Source organism: Heterocephalus glaber, unplaced genomic scaffold (genome assembly GCF_053883595.1).
Source record: "Heterocephalus glaber isolate CG9 unplaced genomic scaffold, H.glaber_assembly_v1.0 deba00001461, whole genome shotgun sequence".
In the NCBI taxonomy this organism is placed as follows: domain Eukaryota; kingdom Metazoa; phylum Chordata; class Mammalia; order Rodentia; family Bathyergidae; genus Heterocephalus; species Heterocephalus glaber.
In genome coordinates this window covers 48,931,608-48,945,812 of record NW_028258308.1, presented here as the reverse complement: position 1 = coordinate 48,945,812, position 14,205 = coordinate 48,931,608, and the positions used below count along the sequence as shown (strand labels likewise).

The following is a 14,205-nucleotide window of genomic DNA, read 5'->3' as shown; positions in this document are numbered from 1 at the left end:
TGAGTGGGTCCTATGTTTCTCCCAACACTGATTTTATGGCTTGCCCTCTGATCCTCTCTCTCTCCTCAGAGGTGAAAAGGGCTTGAAGGAGTTGTTGACAATCATCCCAGGTAGGGTCATGGGTATGAAAAACAGATTCTAGGAGGGAGATCAAAGCCTGGGGATTTTCTGAAAAGGGGGCTTTTGATGTTTCCAATTGTACAAGTCACTGGTAGAAAAAGTGATATAGACATAATGACCCTGGCCTATTTCCCGAAGAGGTAAAGGAGGTACTGAAACAGCCCCTTCAGTGGGAGCCCCATTGGGACCATAAGCGGCCCCTGTTCACATGTGGGAGGGGGAGGTCACAGAATCTGGAGATTTTTTTCTCTTAGGGAAGAGGAGGGTAGAAAGGGTTTCGAGATCTGGGGCCAGCTTTATTGGAGGAGGAGGAAGCCTCCACATAGGGTGGAGGTCTTATGAAGGGATCTAAGGGATCAGGATCTTGTGAGAGCACTGGCCTGAGGGCCTGAGTTTTGACCTCTCAGGGTCCTCTTGATGCCATAACCAGAATTCGAGTGTCTGTCCTCAGGGAACAGCACTGCAGCCAAGCCGGAGGCTCTTCACATGCCTGGACCCAAATATTTATATAAGGAAATTGGTCAGAGTGGCTGGGGCAACCGGTGACTTTTCCCCATACAGCCCAACAGAGGCTAGGATCAAAGGAGCCCTCAGCTGGCCATCCAACTCCAAAGGCTGGCCATTCCAATTGACATGGGGAGCGAAGTTTTCCATGAGAGAATTTAACTGCATATTCGTCCTCCTGTTCAGGGGAAAAAGCCAATTTAAAATTAGTGAGAAAATAATCCAGTGGGGTTTTCTTGGAGCAGGATCCTCCCATCTCTGCCCTGATGGTTTGGAAAGAAATACAAAATTAAACACACAATGGACAGGACACTAACGTACGAACGACAAGATGAACAGGCACCACAACAGAAATGAAACTAAATTTTCCCTTGTTCCTTGTCAGGAAACTTAAGGTCAGGGTAGGCTTACCAGCCCATCAGCCACCTCACTCCTGACAACAAATGGTTGCAATCAGCCAAAAACTTACCTCCGGTGGTTTTCTGAGGTCTGTACCTCAGAGTCTCCTGCTGGATCTCTCCACAGAGTCTTGGCTGAACTGGGGTTCCTGCCCGGGGATCTCGCTGGGGCCTCCAAAATGTAAGACCAAGGGCCTTACCAAACGCTCCGAGGAGCTGACTGCAGCAAAGAACACCTGGGAGGGAACATACCGGACAAGTTGGAAAGTAAAACAGACCTTAGTCTGGCCAGATGGCACTCCCAAAGCAAAGTAGCTTAGAGAGGCGACTAGCCCAGAGTCCGAGGCTCTTCTTATAGGGGGTTGCAGGGGAAGTTAACAGACAAAATTTACAGAAGAGAAACAAAGGTGAATGGTCAGCTGACATGTACTGATGGTCAGCAGATGTTTGTAGACTGTTCTATAGATAGCGGTGTCAGGAACATCAGTTTCGAACAAAGAGTTGAGTAATTTACTTTGGGACCTTATGGCTGATACAGATCTTATCTAGTGTTCTGGAACCAACAAGCATCTTTATCTATTTACTCACATTCACAGTTGGGGCTAGGGGAGTTTTATGATTACAGAGTTATGCAGTCCCACATTTGCATATAAATTCTGTACAGAAAATGCCTTCTGGCTGTACATAATGGAGTATCTGCCTGTCCTCATTACAGATTTATAGAATGTATTCTATGAGGCTTCTATTTTGAATGGCAGTTTGGCCTAGATAGTGCATTCTGCTCTGCTGCAACAAAGGGGCTTGCAAAGTTACAAATATTTCCCTAATAAAAACCCTAGGTTAGAAGTCTGACTTTCCAGAATGTTCTACTCTTTGAAGTGAAGTTTGCACATGAAGATATTCTTTGGTGCATTGGGTCTTATTGACATCAATGAAACAGTATGAGCTGACCTGCACTGTTTAACTGCAAGAAGCCAGATCTCCCAGTATTTGCATATAAAGTCTATAGAGGAAATGCATTCTGGCTTTATACATTGGAGTGTCTGCCTGTCTGGACTACAGATTTGTAGAATGTTTGTAGAATGGTTATTTCTCTCTCTCTCTCTTTTTTTTTTTTTTTTTTTTTTTTTGGTTACCGGGGATTGAACTCAGGTCCTTGCACTTGTGAGGCAGGCAGTGGAACCACTCAGCTAAATTCTGGCCTATGGTTACCTCTCTTGTCCATGAACACTTTGCACACCTTTCATCCTGTTGGTCTGTCTACTGCTGGTTCACTGTGGCCTTCAGAGGCTGCAGAGGAAATTTCCCCTCACTCCTATGAAGCAAAGCAATGAAAACAGAGAGTGTAATAAATGAAATTACCTCAATATCCTATCATTGGTTCAAGGAATGCTGACCATTTAGAGGCTGGCTCTGATTCCTTCAGTGAAGTGCCCACCCTGTCCCTCTGTTCCTGTGCCCAGGTGATAGTTGCATGGGCTGAAGCCTGGGCACCCTCCTTTCCCAGCTTCTAGTGTGTGGTCTGGCCAAGTAGAGGCACCTGTTAGAATTTGGGGTACAGAGGAAGTGAGATCTGGGATCTATGCCAGGCTCCCCATGGATGCAGATTCCTTCTTTCACCCTTGCCATCCTGGATTTTTTTTACTTTTTGAGACAGAGTCTCACTATGTAGTCCAGGCTGGCCTTGAACTCACTATGTACCTCAAACTGGCCTCCAACTCCCAGTGATCCTCCTGTCTTAGCCTCCTGTGTGCTGGGATGACATGTGTGTGCCACAATGATCATCTCTTCCTGGGTTCTGGGTTCTGCTCCCTCCCTGTCCTTCAGTTGGGAGGCTCCCAGCTCTCGCTAACCTGGGGATAGTGCCCCGTTCCTTAGCCACAGACTGAAGATGGTGCCTGGCAGATGAGTCTCAGTATGCCCAGTTCACATGTTTGTCCAGAATCTCACTGGCCAGAAGGAGCAGCTATGAGCAGCCTGTGCCAGAGGGAGGTTGCCCAGGGCCCTTTAGGAGCAGCTGCTACCATTCAAACTAACAGTTGTCATGGCTATATCCTAGGTGTGTCTGAAAAGGCCTGTCAGTTGGGGGAACAGGGACCAGTGAAGGCCATCAAGGAAGCAGATGGAAGACAAGTCCCCTCCATACCATAGGCCCTCTGTGACCCAGGATCTTCATCCACATGGTAACACATCAGCCAATGCCTCCACAGCCTGACTCCAGCATCATGGTTACAGATAGCCAGTGCTAGAAAGAGGCAGGTGATGCCACTTCTCCTGTCCCTGCCCTGCTGTGCTGTGACATCTTGGGTCATGCTGGATGGGTAGGATCCACCAAGAAAAGCAGAAAGTCTTTTTTTTGAACCATAGGCACTGCCACATCACCCTAGGTCCCTAACGAGCTCTTTGCAGTGTGACCCAGTTTCACCTGTGTCTCTGGGTAGTGGCCCAAAGTGGATATTCCTAGCACTGCCAATAATGGAATGTGCCTGTGCCCACTCAAAACAGGGCCACCCTAGGGACGCCACCCTCTGGGTGCTGCCCTTCCCCTATAGCTCACCAATGGGCACTGGGACAAGGCAGACACAGACCCCCCTTCAGCCTCCTGCACTTTGTCTCTTTGATGGTCAGTGAGATTAAAACTATTTGTTCCCTGGCTGGGTGCAGTGACACTTGCCTATAGTCTCAGCTTCTATGGTGGCTGAGATAGGAAGATCACAGGAGGCCAGGAATTCAAGGTCAGCCTGAGCAACACAGACATAAAGGAATTGTCTGTCCCCCTGAAACTAGTGTGCCTCAGAAATAGACATTTCAAGAAGGAGCCAAGATAGTTGTCCCTTGATGACAACCCTCACAGCAGATATAAGTCACCCTCTCTGTGAGGACTAAGGTGAGCCATCTGGCACACACCACTGATCTCAATTCTGAGGTCTCTTTCTTGGGAGAAGCCCAAGGGGTCAATGCCTTTAATATGTGGCTTTGGGGAATAGTTCTGGGATTGGAACCCAAGCCTTGCACAGGCTGAGCACCCGAGCCTCAGCTTTGTCTTTGACATCTCCCACCCAGGCTTTCAGAACTAGGACTCAGCACTGTAGCCAGCACATGTCCCACCAAGCAGGGCAGCCCATAGGCCAGGGAGACCCCAAGCACACACTTTCTGAGTACCTGGGAGAGGCCTGTTGTGCACCCAATGGGAGGACCCACTCCCAAAACTGCAGCTCTGTGCTCCAGCTTTCTTCTTAAGTCAGTTGGATTTGTCCCAGGGAAACAAAAGAGGGAAAACTATTTTGTAAACAAAAACCCATGTATGTAAATCACCAGTAGAAATTGAGGTTGGTGCATCTCGCTATGAAAGTTGCTCTGAAAACAGCCTCTCAATGGAGCCAGACACAGGCTCCTGCCCCACCGGCCATCTGGCCCTCTACCCTGCTGACAATGAACAACTCCCTGGCTAGAGATTGCAAGAACTGAAGCTGCTGCCAGGAGTCTTTGGCATGAAATTTCTCTCTGAGTCAGAGGCCACAGCATCAGTCAGGTGAGAACAGCTGAGAGAGCCACACATCTGCAAGTCATTTGCAAATTTTATGACAAATGAAAACTCTGTAGACCAAATATAGTGAAAATGGCCATACTTCTAAAATTGTTATACAGATTTAATGCAATCTCAATTAAAATTCCAACAGCATATCTTGCAGAATTATAAAAAACAATCTTAAAATTCATTTGGAACTAGAAGAGACCTAGAATAGCAAAGGCAATTCTGGGCCACAAAAGCAAGGCAGGGGGCATCACAATCCCCAACTTTAAATTATGCCACAAAATGACTGCAATAAAAACACCAAAAGAACAGACCTGAGGATCAATGGAACAGATTAAAGATGCAGAAACAGCTCCAGACATACTCAGCCACCTTATCTTTGACAAAGGAGCCAAACACCTTCACTGAAAAAGGATAGACTCTTAAAGAAATGGTGCTGTCTGCAAGAGAAACCACCAACAGAGCAAAGAGGCAACCTACAATGTGGGAAAATTTTTTTAGCAGTTGTACCTTAGACAAAGGACTACTATCTAGAATATATAAAGAACTGAAAAAAATCAGACCCCTAAAACTCAAAGACCCAATTCAAAAATGGGCATCTGAAATGAGCAGACATTTCTCAGACAAAGAAGTAAATCAGCCATAAAGAATGAGAAACTAGAGACATTTATAGCTAAATGGATGCATATTGAGGTAATCCTCTTAATCCTCTTACGTGAAATAAATAGGACACACATGTGTAAATACCAAATAGTTTCTCTAGTATGAGAAACTGAAAATGTAAATAATGATCAAAATGAATAATTGATAATTTGAAATAGGAAGGAAAGGTCCAAAGGGGTAGAGGAAGAGGAAGGGGAAGGGGAAAGGAAAAATTATGAGAAAAGAAAAACAATGGAAATGAAATCTATGTAAATAGGGAAGGGTGGAGGGGGTGAAGGGCGCACAGGTAATGGGGAAAAATAAGAACTAAGATTTATCATGTACAGGTACAAGCACCCAATAATAAATGTAAATGTAGTGTATACCTAAAATGTACCAATAAAAGAACGTAAGGAATAAATAAATAAATAAAGTGCTATAAAAATTGGCTTTCCACATGCCAAAGACTGAAAGTAGACCTGTACCTTTCACCATGCACTAACCTAAAATCAAAATGGATCAAAGATCTAAATATTAAAATGGAAACACTAAATCTGCTGGAAAAGAGAATAGGTAGAATGCTTGAGGGCATAGGAGTAAGCAAAGACCTCATGAACAAAACCCAGATTGCATGGGAGATACTACAAAAAATCAATAAGTGGGACCTCATCTTATTGAAAAGCTTTTGCACAGCAAGAAAACCACCAACAGAGGGAAGAGACAACCCATAGAGTGGGAACATTTTTTTTACCAGTTATTCATCAAATAGAGGACTGCTTTTTTTTCTAAGAACATCAACATTTATTTAACATGATAAAAAAGAAATGAGATATGAACATTTGCATTTAAACAATAGTAAGTAGCCTTTAAGACATTACATGTGCTCATTGTATAATATATACACAATGAACATAATTACACTTGTACACGAACTAAGTACTGGATTTGAAAACCTGCTTATTGCTGTACACATCTATCCCAAAGAAGTATACGTCCAGGACTTTCAGATACCTACACTTCTGTTTTTTAAGTAAAGGTAAGCAATATTTGTGTTTTATATATATATATATATATATATATATATATATATATATATATATATATATAATTTGTACAAATCAAGAGTGAAATAAAGCACTGCAGGGCAGGGGATTTAGCTCAGTGGTTCCGCCGCCTGCCTCGCAAGCACAAGGTCCCGAGTTCAATCCCTGATACCAAAAAAAAAAAAAAAAAAACAAAGAAGGAAAGCACTGCAGTAGCCAAAATGGGAAAAAGGAAAAAACCTTCATCGAAAATAATAGCTAACTTTATTGTAGCGAAAAGCAAAAAGAAATGTAAATTCACCTAGATTTAAGAAAGCTCAGATCTGGAGACCAGCAGCTGAGGAAGCGCCGGCCGACTGCACGCTGAGCAGCACCGGCCGGTCCTGTGTGCTGGAACCAAGACGGCGGCAGCTGGCCAGGGACGCGGAGAGTGTGGAGTGTGAGTGGGTCTTAAAGCTGCTCTGGAATGAACATTTTCCAGAAGTGATAAAATGATCCTCCCGGGTCAAAAGGATCAGAACTATGAATTTCATAGATTTAAAATATACCGAACAATATCTTCTTACATTGCTGAAGGTCGGTGAGCGGTTTCAACAGAAGTGAGTGGAGTTGGAGCTACACACACATGAAGTGCGAGCCCTCCAGGAGCTGCGGCTGGGCGGACGGGAGCGGAGCAGGCTCGGGAGGCAGGGGCAGACTTTTCCCTGCCCGTGTTTGGTTTTCTCTAGAAATCTCAGGAGTCGACTCCTGAGAAGTAACCGTTTCTTCCTCTTTGTGAATGCTGTCCTTCATGTCTTCCTCACGACAGCCTTCCGGTTTAGAATTTGGGGTCTGCATCTCACCTTCAGGGCTGTAAGTTATATCCTTGGGCATCTTTTCGTTGTTACTTTCTTTATCCGTCACTTCTTCAGAATACACTCCATTTGGCTTAGGTGTGGAAATCGTTTCATAAAAAACACTGTCAGTTCTTTTAAACTCTTGGCTATAATCTGTATTTTGGGGCTCAGCTTCTTTTAGTCGGACAATTTCCCCAGCAGGAGTGTCACAGTTTGGCTTTACATCTTTTTCTCTACCAACAGCGTCCAGCTCCTTAACATTATCATCCTTCTAGGTCTGCGGGGCAGTGGCCAGGTTCTCCCTGGCGCTCGAGGGACTCTGCGAGGATTCCTGGTTAGCGACGCCGGCCCCGGGCTGGGCACTGCCAGCGCGCCCTTCCGCTCCCTCAAGCAGGACTGGTAGTGGAGCCAGATGCGCTCCAGCTGCTCCTCCACCGCCGTCCGCGGCTGCCTGCTCTCCGCCAGGCACAGCTGCTCCACGGCGCTGCGCAGCCTCTCGGTTCTGAGGTCCGGCATCTTCTTAGTTTTCCTCAAGGTCATGTACTAGGCTATTGTTGAGGACTCCGGTGCTGGTGATTTTGTCCTGGGGTGGACGACGCCAACAGGAAAGTGGGAGCCTTTAACAACTGGACTTTCCATCTCCGACACAGGTTCTGGATCTCGCCGAGGGACAGCCCCTCCTACACCTGGGCCCTGGCGCCCATCATGTCTTGCTCCAGCTTGTCGCAGTCTCGCCCCAGCTTGTCGCTGTCTCGCCATGCGCGCTCCAGCTCAGCGGTGGCCCGCGAGATCTCTAGGGAGGTGCTGAGCAGCCCGTTCTACAGGTCGTCCCGCTGCAGCAACCAAGGTTTGGATGGCTTCGGGCTCCTCTGCATGCATCTTGATCTCCTGGCTGGCGGAGAGCAGGGCCTGCTCCAGCGTATATTTCTCCTTGTGGAGCTGCTGAAGTTTTTCCTCCAGCGCATGTACCACTTTCTCTTGTTCACATAATCGGCTTAACTTGGCATCGATTCTACTTCTTCGGGGCTGTATTTGTATAATGTACCTCTGCGTTCATCTTATGACAGCGTTTTTCCTTGGAGGCTCTGGGGACTAACAGACTATAAATTTAGCCCGGTTGGCATAGACCCTCTGTCAGGCACATACACATGCTTAGGGTGGGGAGCCCTGTGCCTATGGTCTATGGTCACGTCCCCTCTCTGAGTGGGTGACGTCACCTTGGCTCGGTAAGCCCGCTTCAGAGAGTAGCCCTGGTAAGCGGCGATGCAGCCGTGTGAGGGCGACGTGGGTATGGAGTGCATCTGGTCGGAGTGGTTAACCATGGTCTTAGGGCTGCTCAAGGAGCTGTGTCCAGGGAGGGTGCTCTGCTTGTGGTAAAACTGCCTCTGCTGCCACTCTTAGAGCTGCCACATGGTGTCGTCCCGCATGGCCCTCCGCTTCTCTTTGGCTGCAGGTCCCCCTGCCTGGTCCAGTCTGGGAGGTGCTGCGCCACCGCAGATGCTTTCCAGCCTGGTCTTGCTGTTCCTAGGGAGCGTCCTGTAGCCTTCTGGATAGCGAGCCACAATCTGGGCTCTGTGGCTCGGCATATTTCTTGGTAATGTTTGGTAAGAAATCACTCCTCTAGTTTCTTCTTCACGACTTCTCCCCTTCTGGGTTTTAATCCACTGTTCCAACTGCTGCATCGAATTCATTCTCTGTATGACTTGGTCAGCCTCCACGTGTAAGGGCACTCACTGTGTTGGAGTGATTTCCACCTCTCAGATCTGCCATGCTGACACTGACCCACCATCATAGTCAGAGGCCAGAGAATTCAACCTTACCCTATTAATTTTTGTTAAAGGTCTATCCTGACCATCCTTTTGAAATCTGTATTTTTCATCTTCTAATGCCTTTTTTCCTTCAAGTTTGCTTATTTCCTTGATTTTTGGTTGTTTTGGGCCTCTAGTTTAATTAACACTTTATGGTTGGGAATGTTATTTGTTTCTTTAGTTAATGCACTTTCAAATGTAATCTTGTCCACTCTTCTCACAGGGTCTGTCTGTACGAGGGCAGCATCTAGCATGGCTATCATCCATAACTCCATTTCCTTTCCTGTATCAGTGCAGAAATAATAGGTCTGCATGTTTGGATGGGCTGCCTTGAAAGCATATTTGTGATTAACGTGATCCTCAGAGGTAAGCAGAGCTATCTGAAAACTAGGTGAGAGTATGCTCCCCAGGATACCTTCTTCTTTCTTATCTCTATAATAAAAGAGGCAAAGGTCAGAAAGCATGAATCAGCATTTCTTCCACAGCTTTATGCCAGTACTGTCCTGTTTATAAAGCCAACCTCGTCTGACCACAGGTGCATTAGGATTCCTTTTAATTGAATTTGAACTCTTTCCAAAATTATGCACTTTTTTTGAAGACTGTGAAGTTCATCTTACAGGGCTCATTGGATGTACTGCATATTCTGAAGCCATGTTATGGTTAGAAGCTTAATTTATCATACTTATAGGTCATTCCTTCTTTCTTTCAGATGTCATTATTGCAAGAGTCTGTTTATTCACCACAAAAATATAATCCTGCGATGGCTGTCCTCTGACTGGGTGTTTACAGGTCTCTTTCCTTTCATTATGGTTTATATAGTATCTTGCCCCTTCAAAAGTATATGCTTCTTCATAGATGCAAAAATCCTCAACCAGATACTGGCAAACAGAATACAGAGGGTCATCAAGAAGATCATACACCCTGACCAAGTTGGATTTATCCCAGGTATGCAAGGATGGTTCAAAATCCATAAATCAATAAATGTAACACACTGTAACAGAGACAAGGACAAAAACCATGTGATCATCTCAATAGATGCAGAAAAGGCATTTGACAAAATCCAACACCAATTCATGATAAAAAACACTATAGAAAATTGGAATAGAAGGTCTTTATCTCAACCTGAGTAAGGCTATTTATGAAAAACCAACAGTCAACATCATACTAAATGGTCAAAAAACGAAAACTTTTCATGTTAAAATCAGTAACAAGACAAGGATGCCCACTATCACCACTCCTGTTCAATATAGTTCTGGAAATATTAGCCACAGCAATTAGAAAAGAGAAAGAAATAAAAGGAATAAAGATAGGAAAGGAAGAAGTGAAACTGTCATTATATGCTGATGATATAATACTTTACATAGAAGACCCAAAAAACTCAGTCAAAAGTCTTCTAGACCTAATTGACAGATTCAGTAGAATAGCTGGATACAAGGTCAACACTCAAAAAACAATAGCCTTCTTATATCCAAATAGCAGACTCATTGACAGAGAAATTCAAGAAATAATTCCTTTTACAATAGCATCTAAAAAAATGAAATATCTAGGAATCAATCTAACAAAGGAAGCAAAAGACCTCTACACTGGAAACTACAGCACTCTGAAAAAAAGATCAAAGAGGATATAAGAAAATGGAAAGATATCCCTTGTTCCTGGGTAGGAAGAACCAATATAGTGAAAATGGCCATACTTCCAAAACTACTATATAGATTTAATGCAATGCCAATTGAAGCTGCAACAATAAACTTCACAGAACTAGAGAAAACAATCCAAAAATTCATTTGGAATCAGAATAAATGTAGAATAGCAAAAGCAATTCTGTGCAACAGAGACATGGCTGGGGGTATCGCAATCCACCACTTGAAAATATACTACAAAGCTACTGTGACAAAAACAGCATGGTACTGGGAAAGAAACAGACCTGAGGATCAGTGGAATAGATTAGAAGATGCAGAAACAACTCCAGACATATTCAGCCACCTCATCTTTGACAAAGGAACCAACTACCATCATTGGAGGAAAGATAGTCTATTTAATAAATGGTGTTGGAAAAACTGGATCTCAACTTGCCAAAGATTAAAACTAGACCCCTGTCTTTAACCTTCCACTCAACTAAAATCAAAGTTGATTAAAGATCTAAATATTAAAACAGAAACACTAAACTTGCTGGTAGATAAGTTAGGTAGAACTCTTGAAGACATTGGAATAGGAAAAGACTTTATGAACAAATCCTCAGTAGCACAGGAGCTAGCACAAAGAATCAACAACAGGGATCTCATCTTATTAAAAAGTTTCTGCACTGCAAGAGAAACCACCAACAGAGCTAAGAGACAACCTACAATGTGGGAAAAAAGTTTCAGCAGCTGTACCTCAGACAAAGGTCTACTATCAAGAATATATAAAGAATTGAAAAAAGTTAGACCCCCCAACTTCAAAGACCCAATTCAAAATTGGGCATCTGAAATGAACAGACATTTCTCAGACAAAGAAGTAAAAGCAGCAAATAAATACATAAAAAAATGTTCAACATTTCTGGTCATTTGAGAGATGCAGATGAAAACAACACTGAGATTCCACCTCACTCCCGAAAGAATGGCTGCTATCAAGAAAACAACCAATAAAAAAATGCTGGCGGGGGTGTGAAGAGAAAGAAACCCTTCTCCAGTGTTGCCGGGAGTGCAGACTGGTGCAACCACTGCGGAAATCAGTATGGAAAGAACTGGGGCTAGCAGTCCCATTTGACCCAGCTATTCCCCTGCTGGGTATCTTCCCAAAAGAATTAAAAGAATCATACCACAGAGACATATGGGCACCCATGTTTATAGCGGCACAGTTTGTAATAGCTAAAGCTTGGAAACAGCCCAAGTGCCCATCAACTGGAACCTGGATAAAGATATGGGATTTTTTTTTTTATAAAATGGAGTATTACTCAACCATAAAGAATGAGAAACTAGAGACATTTATAACTAAATGGATGCATATTGAGGCCATACTCTTAAGTGAAATAAATAGGACACACATGTGTAAATACCGAACAGTTTCTCTAGTGTGAAAAACTGAAAGTGTAAATAAGGATTAAAATGATTAAAAAGAATAATTGATAATTTGAAATAGGAAAAGATCCAAAGGTGTAGGGGTGGTGGGAGGGGAAGGGGAAAGGAAAGAAGGGAAAGGAAAAATTATGAGAAAAGAAAAAAAACGGAAACGAAATCTATGTAAATAGGGAAGGGTGGAGGGGGTGAAGGCGCACAGGTAATGGGGGGGGAATAAGAACCAAGATACATCATGTACAGGTACAAGCACCTAATGATAAATGTAAACGTATTGTATACCTAAAATGTACCAATAAAAGATATGGAGATTAAAAAAAACAAAACAAAACTATCTGCTTCTTCCCAGCCAGTAGGCAAATCTGTGCTCTGCAGCTGGTGTCAGGTGACCACGGCCTTGCTGGTGACTGGGTGCAGCCAAGTGATGTTCTTGTCCTCCTCCTTGATGAAGAAGACGCGGCCGCCCCTGCTGATGCCCTAAGTCCAGGAGCAGGGCAGGGAGCAGATCCACTCCAGGGTGAGATAAGCCGCCATGTCTGATTCCCCAGCCATTGCCATCGCTGCCTTCTCCTGCTGACGCCCAGGCTGCCCTGGGACGCAGGCGCCAGCGAGGGAGCTGAGAAAGCGGAAGAGCGAGTGCGGCCTGGCGCGCTCCCTACCCTTGGGTGGCGCCCGCCCTGCCGCCCAGGCTGGGTCTGCCCTTGTCGCTTCCCCTCCCCATCCTCGCTGCCACAGGCCCGCCCCGGCATGCCACACGCTAATAAAGGACTATTATCTAGAATATATAAAGAACTCTAAAAAATCTGACCCACCAAATTAATTTTTTTTTTCATTAAGTGTATCGGTACATTTTAGTTCTACATTTCAATCACATTCATCATTGGGAATTTGGGCCTGTACATGATACATCTAGGTACTTGTTTTTTCCCCATTCCCCTCCCTTCCCTTCCACCCCACCAACCCTCCCTATTTACAAAAACTTTGTTTCTGTTTTTTCTTCTCTTCTCATATTTTTACCTTCCCTTCTTCCCTTGCCCCCAAACCCCTCCCTAGTTTCCCTTCCCTTTTGGACCCTTGCTTCCTATTTTACATTATCAATTATAGATTTTGGCCCTCATTTACACTTTCAGTTTCTCACACCAGAGTATTTACAATGGTATTTACCATGGTATTCACACATATTCTATTTATTTCATTTAACGGTATGGCCTCAATGTGCATCCATTTAGCTATAAATGCCTCTAGTTTATCATTCTTTATGGCTGAGTAATACTCCATTTTATTTTTTAAAAATCCACATCTTCTTTATCCAGTCACCAGTTGATAGACTTTTGGGCTGTTTCCAAGATTTAGCTATTTACAAACTGTGCCACTGTAAACACGGGGGTGCACGTATATCACTCTGCTATGATGCTTTTAATTCTTATGGGAAGGACACCTAATAGGGAAATAGCCAGACCAAATGGTATCTCTAATCCTAGTTTTTTGAGGAATCGCCATACTGATTTCCACAGTGGTTGCACCAGTCTACACTTCCACCAACGGTGGAGACAGGTTCCTTTATCATCACAACTCCTCCAGCATTTCTTATTTCTTATGCTAACATTTTGAGAAGCTATGTATTATTTTTCAAAATGAATAAACTACTTTACATTTCCATCAATAGTGTGCAAATGTTCTAAGTCAAATTTTCATAAACTGAAAGATAGATAACAAGTTTCAGTCTTCTGCATAGTGACATCCAGTTTTCCCAGCACCATTTGTTAAATGGAATCCCCTTTTCCCAATTTTTTTTTGTGTGCTTTGGGGAGACATCACTTTGATATAGATGTGCAAATTAATTTCTGCTATCTCTGTTCCATTTCTTTAGTCTCTAAAACCCATTCTCATTCTGTTTTGAGTAGGCTCTGTAATAATTCTCAAAACCAAGGATTATAACACTTCCTCCAGCATGACTGTTTTTGCTGAAGTTTTCTCTGGCTATGGGCATCTTATACGTAATTTTATATACATTTTAGGAATGTCTTCCTAGTTCTGTGTAGAAAGTTATGAACATTTTGGTGGGAATTGAATCTATAAATTGTTTTGGTTATTATGGGCAAATTAACAATATTAATTCTCCCAATACTTGGATATATAAATATGTATCTATCAGAATTCCTCTTATTGGCAAAAATTACCTAACACCTACAACTTCAAATAGAAGGTTCAGTTTTTCTCATGGTTGCAGCTGGATTAGTCCACAATTAGATGGTTACAAGACAGGAAT

At 43.6% G+C, this 14,205-nt stretch overlaps 1 pseudogene; it reads right to left on the bottom strand.

Moving 5' to 3' along the window:
* Window positions 1-6,757: 6,757 nt before the first annotated feature.
* On the bottom strand, window positions 6,758-12,470 carry LOC101710821 (pleckstrin homology domain-containing family A member 5-like; annotated as a pseudogene).
* Window positions 12,471-14,205: the final 1,735 nt, after the last annotated feature.